Raw genomic sequence first — 10,729 nt, 5'->3', positions numbered from 1 at the left:
CAATTCTATCAGTCAACTCACTATATGTATTTCAAGCATAAGTCTTTGGGGATTTGAAAAGTGTAAAAACGATACAAAATTAGGATCTTCTCTTTAGAGAATTTGGCTGGATGAAGGAGCCATAGATTGAAGAAATGGAGCTGCTTTGCCTACATGTGCTGCTGTAGCATCTGGGGAAAACTGTGCTACCTCTGGCAGGTCAGTTTTCCAGTGGCAAGGCAGGGATCATGGCATGAACTTCTGCAGAGCTCTGGGTACCTGCAAGCTCAGGACATTTGGTGTCAACATCAGTGTAGTAGGTTGGACTGAAACTGTGGATTCACAGGCCGTAGTTGAGTTCCTCCCCCACCCCTGGGGAAGATGGATGCATGGTGAGGATCCCCAGGCAACCCTTGCCCATGGCCCTCTCCTCCCAGAGATGCTGTGGCCATCAATCCAGAGTAGGGATGTCTCCATGCCATGGGCTGTGCTGGCTGGGTAGAACACATAGCTTTCCAGGGAATCTGGGGGAAAGGGGGCCAGACATGTGCTTTGCCATTTATGAAATTAGTGAGCCGTAATTTCATACGTGCATGCAGTAGGAAACGTCTTTGATGCTAACCATAGAAAATAACTCTGAAATTAACTGCACCAAGGGCATGCTCCTGCCTGACTGGGTTGATCTGCACAGAGCTGTGCCTTGGTGTCGCGTTGGCCATGCTTCAGTGGACGCACATTGTGCTTGCCCTGCTGTTGTTGCTCAGAAGGGAGAATGGGGCCAGGGATCTCTCCCCGTAGCAGGGCTTAGATTAAAGTGTATATGACTAAGGAAGCTTGGTATGGCCACAGAGAACATCTTGTTCCCTATATTTAGCCATAGGCAATGTCAAGTACTATATGTTATATGAGTGCTTTTCTCCAGTCCTGTAGGCCTTGTTTTAGAGGTTGACTGTGTGAGTCAAAGGGCTTAGTTTTAAAATAACAGTCCTACAAAAAAAAACCAACCAAACAAACAAACAAAAAAAAACCAAAAAAACCTTGATTTTTCATCTTTGCCACCCAGAACAGCAATACCCAAATTAGAGGGCTGCCTTGCCTGAGACAGAAAGCAAGAGCTCTGCTCTTGCAGCCCTGCAGCCTCTCCTGCCAGGGCCAGGCACTGTTGTGTCAGCAGCCCTGGTGCAGTGCTACATTTTCAACGCGGATGCACTAAAAGGAGGGGTTAATTAGCATGGCTGCCTTTGAGCCTCTGCTTGAGAGGGAAGAGAGAGTTTAGTCAGTAACACTAGCAAGCTTCCAAACACTTTATGGATTTTGGCAAGAGGCATCACAGTCATAACATTTGAATATTAGCACTTTATAGCTCTGCCACACTAACAACTGCTAATTAGGCAGCTTGGACATGGCTGAGTGCTGCCTTGAACCTTGTGTAGTAATTTACACCTATGCACAGCCACAGCTCTAATATGGGAACATTTTACACCCAGTTCACGTGTACTGAGACGATTAGCAGAGGCAAAGCCAGTAGAAAGCCTGATATTGGATTCCTCTTGTGTTCCCCCTTCTCCTTTTCAGCACTTAATTTTCCTTTCCTGGAACACCCAGAGGTAGAGTGTGGGAAAATCCTGGGCTGCAGACTCATCCACCACAGCATCTTTGGGCAACTTGCTGTGATAAGTCACAGGATGGAATATATTTCAGCAGAGCACAACCACTTTTAACTGCCCCAGGGAAGTCATCCACCAAATAACGTCCCATAGATTTATTAAGATCTCAAGATGTGTTTTCTTCCCATGCCAATAGATTAGTATTTCTGTTGGCCAAACAAAACAAAGTTAAAATGTTTGATATTTTATACTTGAGTGTTGTTTAATCCAGTTTTCATTGTGCTCTGCCTTTTGTGTACATGGACTTAGAAAACCCCTATCTATGATTAGCAATGTTAAATTCTGTTGCTTCCCTCCTCCTTGCCCCATTCCTTTTATTAATACTAGGGCAAAGATGTCTGCTCCTCATACAGCTATCTGCACTCCAATACTCTTCTGCAGCTGTGTAGTTTGAGGTGTGATAAATAAGTAGTGAGTGTGGGTCTCCTGCCTCCGAGGTGACTTGAGTCCCTGTTGCTCACTGAGGCTGCTGTCCCTGCTGGAGTTAGCCATCAGCTGAGCCACACATCGAGAAACCTCTTACTGATGTAAGTACCCTTGGCATCGCATTCCTAATGAGCATCATGTTTGTGGTGTCCCCACTACAGACCTTCTCCTGCTGGGACAAGCTGATTTCTCATGGAAGAGCTCCTCCTCATCTGCTCCTCTTCCCTGGCTCACAGGTAAATGCTGGGTTTTCTGAACCTCCTTGCTCAGCTCCTTACCACACTTGTTTTTGAGCTGGTGGGAGCCATTTCCTGAGCTGGGTTACATCACTAGGAGCAGAAGTAATTTCCCATGGTCCCTGGGGAATAGGAGTACCCTGGAGATTTGGATAGTGGCTGCTCACTGGTTTGCAGTGCAAAGGAAGTGGATTCACCAGAATTAAACATGCATTTCTTCTTTTTAAATAATATATTTTTTTAGTTTCTTTTAAAAGAAAGCAGCTGGGGCGTTATATAAACAGATAAAAAATAAGGGGTCAATCTGATGGATATTTCTTGGGGAAAAGTCTGAGATGCTTATATCATTATTTCTTGGACTACTTTAAAATCAAATATGTCTTTCTCTTATGATAAACTGTCCTCGCTGCAGGTGGGAATAGACCTGGATTACATTTGTAATGATAGGTAGGAGAAAATGAGGAGTTTGTTTTGGTGGTTTTTTTTGGTTTGTGTTTTTTTGTTTGTTTGTTTGTTTTTGGTTTTGGTTTTGGTTTTTTTTTGTTGTGTTTTTTTTTCAATTTCCTAATTATTTTAATATTACTAATTGCTAAGATCCTGAGCCCTGGGTGCTTAATTCAAGATGTCTACAAATGGCCACAGAACAAAGCAGGACTCTGAATTTCTGGAGAGTTTAGACTTAGGTGCATAGCATGGCTTGGGAATCTGGGCTTTTTCTGACAGTCTGTGTTGAAACTCTTTAATATAAAAAAAGTTAGCAATGAAAGCTTACAATCAAATAAACAACAAAAGGGCAAAACTGTATTTCACCCTCTGTAATTTGATCTGTAAGAAATGTAAGTCACTCATCCAGAAGAGAGAGATTTTCAATTAGTCCTCTTTTCTTAAACATGCAAATCCCCCAGCCATGTTTAGCAGCACAGTTTTGCCCTAACCCTGCAGAGAATTCCCAAGCAACCTTTAATAGACGGCCATGCCTTCAGGCTTGTCCACTTATGTTTTCTCTCCTGCCTGGGCACAAGATAGATTATGCATATTATTATTCATAAGTGCCACCTATTGAAAGCATAACCACAGGCACGTTTGCAAATGGTGGGCTTGCCCCAGCTGTCCCCACTCATGCGAAACATTCCTGCTCTCCAACGGACCCCTCCAAACCATCCCCTCAAAATCGGTGACGTTTTATTGCCAGACAGCCTGGCATGAAGAAGGACTTGCAAAATGACCCATGGACTTTAAAGGCAGCTAAAATTGAAGGGACTATTACCCATTTTCTTCCTGCAGAGGTTCTTCCAGCTGATGCTTTTGTTGCCTCTCCCTGACCCCTGAGGCTAGAGCTGCCTTGTAGGGCACTGGGGAGAAGGCTCTAGCCCAAGGTGCCAGGAATCATTGAAGGCAGTGCTATGATATAAAATATGTGTTCCTCATTAACGAATGGAATTTTTGTGACTGGTACAAGAAACAATAGTTAGTACAGAAGAACTGAGAAGTAAATAGGTGAGAGTCTCATGTGACTGGATGTTATTTGATCATTCTTAGATAAAGGGTAAATATAACTGCTTTTCTATTCACAGTATGTAGTTTCAGAATAAATATAGATTTTTTTACTCTGCTGTTGCATATGACACCATTTTCCAGAGAATTTGAGTGTGTTGAGAACCATTGAGAATGGGTTTTTCTCTTCCACAAACATACTAGATACAAGTAATTTTAAGTTTGCCATAAAAATTATTTTCAAAAAATATATAATTATTAATTAGGAATATAATTTAAATAAATGTTTTGAATGCTAGTGGCTAGAATTAAGCATAGTCCTATGATTCTACAAAAGGTCAACTGTGATTCTAATTACTCTTATGTAAACTGGATAATGCTTGCACTGCAGTTATAATTAATATATATGCCTTATTGCCAGCTTACTGCATTTTTGATCATTAGAATCTGGACAGTGTTATTATGTCTGGACAGTCTGAACAAACATGTAAATGGATGTGAACCTCTTTGGGCTGATTTTCTGTTATACCAGTTTTATGATGGCATAACAGTATTAGCTCAAACTGCTCTGCACTGAGATAAATCTGTGGCATGAGAGTGGGGCAGAGGAGTTGTGTGTTCAGTGATGGGAAGCACTGTGCCAGTAGAGCTGGATGGACGGCAAGGAGATATAACAGACCTAGAAATACATTTGCAATTTCTTCCTTCCAAAACTCTTGCTGATCTACAGGGGGAACAAAGCAGTTAGGAAATGTCTTCTAGGGGGTTTTCTTCTCCCTCCATGGAAAGGCATGGTGGGAAGTGCTTTCCCTGGCTGTGGATGGAGCTGAGCTCTGTGACAAGATGTGCAGCTGCTGCTTTATTCTGCAAAGAGCTCTAATTTTTGGCTTCCAGAGAGCAGTGAAGCCTGAGAAACTGTTACTTGAGCACTGTTACATGTGCCCAGGCACAGCTCCACTGGGCAGCGATAGTGGGCAGGACACTGGGCAGGAGCCCCACTGCTCAACTGTCCCTGCCTTCCTGCACTGCCCTGGAACCCATGGGCACTGTTATGACTGGAGCCCAATCCAAGTCTGCCCAGGGCATTTCTGTTCTCAGGTACCAACTAAAGAGTAGAGGCAGAATAAAACCTTTGTACCCCGACATACTTTTTCAACATCCTTTTGCTTTCTTTTCCCTGTGGAGGATGCAGGATGCTGATCTCTGTCTCTGAGTAGGTCCTGAACTGGGCTCTGTGTTGGTCTGTCCCTGTGGCACACCCAGCACTGACTGGGATCCAGCCAGCGACTACCAGACGCTGCCTAGGATGAGCATGGGCTTGGACAAAGGATCCTCACACCACCCTGGAGATCAGGTACCTGCTGAAAAACCTACTGAAGGGTGTTAAAACCTGGCATAGGTGTGTTTTCCCCCCATGCTGGGGGTGGCACTGGATGGAAAAGTTAGCCTAGGGTGGTGGAAGCAATGGCAACTGAAGTACCCCTAAACTGGGAAAAGCCAGGGCCACGGAGGGAGGCAGTGTGGGCTCATGCTGAGGGTTGGATATTGCATGCAGGTTTTCAGCATGCTCAATGGGGAATTTTTAAAATAGATGCAATTAAAGGTAAAATGTAAGGGAATGGTGCCAAAGATGCACCTTTAACCCTCAGATAGCTTGACTCTCTGTTGGAGGAGACTTTGCCCATACCCCTGGCTGCCACTAAAGCTTGTGGAAAGTATGAGCATACCTGTTCCCACACAGATGTGGGACACCCCAGAACATGCACAAGGCACCTGTGCTGCTGGCCTCGGCAGAGGAGAGAAAGCTGGGAAGGAAAGCTCAATACCTCTGCTTGCAGCTGTGTGCTTGTGTGGTAGAGGTAAACACAGGAAAAACAAATGTCTCAATTTCAAATATGCTTGGCGTGCCACACTCTCACCACTGAGACCAGGGTTGCTTTGTCCTCCTTCTGCTCAGTTGAGCAGGGAAGGGACAGTGGTGCTGCTCTAGGCTGGGGACTCCCGGGGGCCCAAGGAGACATTTTGTCCTTGGGAGAAAGTGGGTGCTATGGCTCCTTCTCTCAGACTTTCTACCAGAGATGGGTTAAAAACTGAGGTCAGATCTCCAGAGCTGCCTGGGGAAATAATTCTGGAACTGCACCTCTGTTACCTACCTGAGCAGAGGCAGGAGAGACACATTCAGAGAGTTATGCAAACCTGTGAGAAACCCAAATTCTTTGTTTTTAAAACCCTTCCCAGGCTCTCTTCAGCCCATGATGCTACCCTTGGACACAAATGTCTTGGATGTCTGGATCTGCCTTGGAACACCCTCTGGGTGCTTTTAACATAAAAACTCCTGCCTCTGTGGCCCTGACCCTCCTTAACAGCCTTGCCATCTCTCTCTACAGTGGCAACGCATCATCTCCTCTCAGATGTCACTGGAGAACATTGCTTAACCTCTGTGCATCTCCCTTCCTCCCTTCACCATTATTATCCTGTGCTGTAATTACATTCATGGTTGTGGGAAGCGTTGGAGCATGGCTTTCCTGGGAGGCAGGGTGCGGGTGTCTGCTACATGGGATAATGGGCTCCAGCTCTGGCCTGGGAAGTTGGTGCTGGGGTGAGAGGAGAGTGTGCGTCTCTGAGCCCACTCACTCCTTGGCCTCTCCACCAAGCCTGCTGACAAGGGACAAGGGTGCCAATTAGTGTCAGTCGCACGGGTAGCCAATGATGGGGACACCTGTGCGCCCAGGCCACGCAGGCCAGCGCCTCGCCACCACTGCCTCAGCACAGCTGTCAGATAGGGATGGCTCTGCCACGGCTGACCTGTACCCCTTCAGAGCCAGTGATTTAAGAGGTGAAAGACATAAGGTGCCATTACCCATCCCCGGCAGGGCACAGCAGCTGAAATGGCTTTGGAGCCCACAGCTGCAGCATGGGGATTGGGTTTGTCCTGCTGCTGGGAAATGCTTGCTAAAGATGCAGTGCTTTATCACCCTCTGTGACACTGTGTTACTTTACAATGCTGTGGTTTACAGTATGTTTATAAGGCTAGATTAGTCTCCATCAATCTCCTACCTTCTAACGTGCAACGGTTGCTCATAGCTACATTTGTCTTTGTGAACAAGAAGAGTGATAACTCTTCACTCAAGTAAAGATAAATATTGCAGAGAATCACCTGTCATTTGCGGGTGTGTATCATGCAGTGTTTAGTGTGAGCAGACAAACTGTATACACGCTTGCGATGCACAAATGTTTTATATACATGTGTGCATGTGTGTGTCTAATACTGATGCACCCAAACATACACAAGGTTGCATGTATGTTTGGCAAGTGCTCATATGTGTACAGTTGCATGCATAAATATTGTCAGGAAAAAAACCCCAAGTCACTATAGATAGCATCATGGAAAATTAGAGATGAGGCTGAGAATAGACAGCATTAATAACCCAGGCTGTTATGTCACCAGTCAAATAAGATGCCTTATGAAGAGGAAAAAAGAGCACGTGGAAATCTTTAAGTAATGTACACAAGTGTCATAGGCTCCCACACCCAAGAGCACGTGCATTTAAAAGGATGAGTGTGTGTGTTTGTGCGGGTGTGTTTTATGCATCTGAAAAGGCTCCCTGAGACAACTGAACACAAAGCCAGCACATATTTGTGTTAGGTTGAGATGCTGGCATTAAGATGATTATATGACTCTATTAGCAGGGTGTTATGGCTCCAATTTCACTTAACATCTGAGTTCACATTAAAATATGCCCTTGGCCTGACAAGGCATTATTAACTTGCATTTAAAAAAAATAAAATATTACATTTAAAAAAATTGAAAGCTGACAAATTTGATTTAAATGAATACTGAACTCCAGGCAAATGTGTTGCTTGAACTCTGCCTGCTGTACTGGAGCTGACAGGAAGCATTAAAGTAATCCTGAGTGGTCAATATGTGATTAAATATCACATGTCAAGCTTAGCAGGAATGTTATTCCAAAGAAAATTATATTGTTAAAAATAAGTGACAAATTCTAAGCAGCTCCTTCAAATTCATAAAGATATGTGAGAGAATGGAAGCTTGTAATAAACTGGGATGTCTGCAGGAGACAGAGAATATACTGTCTCGTGCACAGAGCCATATAGAACATCTACAGGTAATCAGATAAAAATGATTACACATATTTGAAGCAATAAATTTTCTTTGCATTTGCCATAGAAAATAAAGAGAAAAGACATGCTACATTTTCACACCATGTTTTCATCTGAAAGCTTTTGCTGTCACTCTGTTCTGTCTAAAGGGATTATTTATTTATAGGCACTCAAGAATCTATATATGTACATACATGCATAGACATATATACACATGCTAAAGCCATCATCATCAGTATTTAGAGTGAGAAAATTAGAGCTAAGTTAGACTTTAAAGGAAATAATTGTAACATTAATAATAAAATGCCCACCCTACCCCATCATTAGATGTTTGGGAACACTAATGCTTCATGGCTATCATCTGTTACAGATTCCAGCTGGGAGAACATGCTTAAACATGACCAACTTTCATCATGTGTTTGATGAAAGACAGACATAGATGTCATTGCTCCCCACTTGCTTCAGCAGGATCAATCCAGGATTACCAGAGTGCAGTAACGACAGTGTCCAGCAGTCTATTTAGATTAGGCATAGCTGTAAAATATCAGAATCTACAGCCTCAGATAAATGACTTGATATGCCTAGGTCAAGAGATTACCAAAGCCAGGTGAGAACTGAGACCTATTTATCACTGCCTAAGCTCAAATTAAGTTTTAAATATTGTCAGAAATGAAAAACTGCTGCCAGATGGTGTCAAGTTAATTCATCTCACTGTAGTCAGAAAGTGTTCTTTAGTTCCATCATGGTGCCTCCTATCCTGAATTAGAGGGGTGCCTGTCAGAGAACCTCCTTTAGCAGGGAAGCAGGGGCTCTACTCAGCCCTTGCTTCCTGCTTACAAGGTGGATTTGTTACATTTCTGTGGCGTGTGGCTACAGGAGATCTGTACCATATATAAGGGTCTGAGACACACACCTTCTTACAAAGCAGCAGATGTTAGGTGGTGAGATCTGAGGCCTCTTCAGCTCCTACTTGATTAAGAAACCTGCTATTCTACCCAACTGGTCCAGGCAATGGGATTTGCTGGTTTTAGAAAGAGGCATTTGGGGATGAAGACTTTGACCCTGGTGTGTTAGTGCAAAGGACCATGGAGATCTCCCACACATTGCACAGGGCTGGCACAACTGGCCTGCTCTTTTCCTCTGGTCCTGTTTCCATTTCAGGGCTGTAAGAAGCATGCCACCCTGCCTATCCCTGTCGTCCCCTGGGCAAAGGTTAGGATATGTTTTAGTTTACAGTGTTCAAGGGAACACAAAATGACATCCATCAATTTTATGCTTCTTCTCTCTCCCTCGCCCATCCGCTTTTCTTCCTGAGCCCTGCCATCAGCTCTGGCTTCAAGCACAGTGCTGGAGCCCTCCAGCAGCGGGGAGTCTCCCGGGGCAGTGAGAAGAGGGTATCCCTGGATCAGGGCTTCCTCCGCTCTGATGTGCATTTACGCTGGCTGCTTTGGATCTCCCTGCAAGCTGGGTTACAGCCCCCAGCCCTTTGGTGCAGACAAGGGAGATAAGGACTCTGTGAACAAAGGTCCAGCTGGTGGGAAGTAGCAACCAGCAGCACAGGAGGCCTCTATGCCAGGCCTCTCCCCAGCAGACCTGGCAGCCTGATGCCAAGGTGCCTGAGAACTCTGCTTTCTATGGCTATCACATACTGCTCTATGGTTTTTAGCGTGCCTGAGTAAGGGCATTGTATGTTTGGAGTGATCACTCACCACCAAACCACAGGATCTCAAATTCCCTTATCCCCAGAAACCTTGTCTCCATCTTTTTTTTTCTGGTTGTATGAATAGAGGAAAATACAGGACTTCTCTAAAGTCCAACAGAACTAGAAGGCTCCTTTCTCAGAGACTGTGGGAAGATAGCATCTTGTGGTAACAGTAAAACCAGAAGAGTGGTGTGAGAGACGCTCAGAGCTGTGCTGTGCTCTTTGCAAGGAGTGCTTTGAGCTGGAAACTGGTTGTGAGCTATTGCAGTAGCAAGGGCACTGTTGTTTGAACAGGGGAAGAAACCAAAGCCTAAGGATGGTTAATCTTTTTGTGAGAAGTTGATATGCTGCCTTTTGGGCTGGCTTGTTTCTGTGCTAGCACTGGTAATGGTATTTCACTGGAGTAGGAGAATATAGCGTGGTTTTTCTGCCTTGCATTACTGAAATAGGGTCAGAGCTTGACAGATGTATGTGTACTATGGTTTTACTATCTCCATACCTCTTCCCAGTGTGGGAAAAATACCATTCTCATTTCCAGTATTTGATTTCCTGTGGGGTGCAGGAGCTGAAGCTGCAGAGGGGTCTCTGGGCAGACCCAGCTTACAAGGAGTGGGCTGGGACCACAGTGAGGGCCTGCCTGGGCAGCCAGGGTGAGATGTTTGGCTGTGCATCCTCTTGCCTTCACACCTCTCCTGAAAAGGAGAAAGACTTTGTCATAAGGACAAGTGCTGCTGCAGCCAGGGAGTGAGAGCGTGTCCGTTTGGGATGCAGATGAGACAGTTCCCAGCAATCAGAAGGATGGGGTAAAGTGGGACACACTAGCAACAAGCAAATTATCAAGCCTGTAAGCATAAAGATTGCAAATGTCTCCTGGTTTCTTAAATTATTATTTTTGGCAGGGTTGCATATGTTCTCTGTGCTCATTCCATGAATCCAGCTGATTATTATTCCAATCACCAGAGGAAGAGAGAGTCACATTAATTTGTAGTAATTAATAGCACTGATGCATTTGACAGCGCATGTTAACAAGCCTCTTTGATTGTTTGGATCTCTAACTGCGGCCCTTCTTGTTTGCATCTCCTCCGAGGAATTCATAATATCAA

This window comes from Empidonax traillii, unplaced genomic scaffold, assembly GCF_003031625.1.
Source record: "Empidonax traillii isolate 1590-97213 ecotype Southwest subspecies unplaced genomic scaffold, ASM303162v1 scaffold295:size639837, whole genome shotgun sequence".
Taxonomy (NCBI): Eukaryota; Metazoa; Chordata; class Aves; order Passeriformes; family Tyrannidae; genus Empidonax; species Empidonax traillii.
This window is presented reverse-complemented; position numbering follows the sequence as displayed.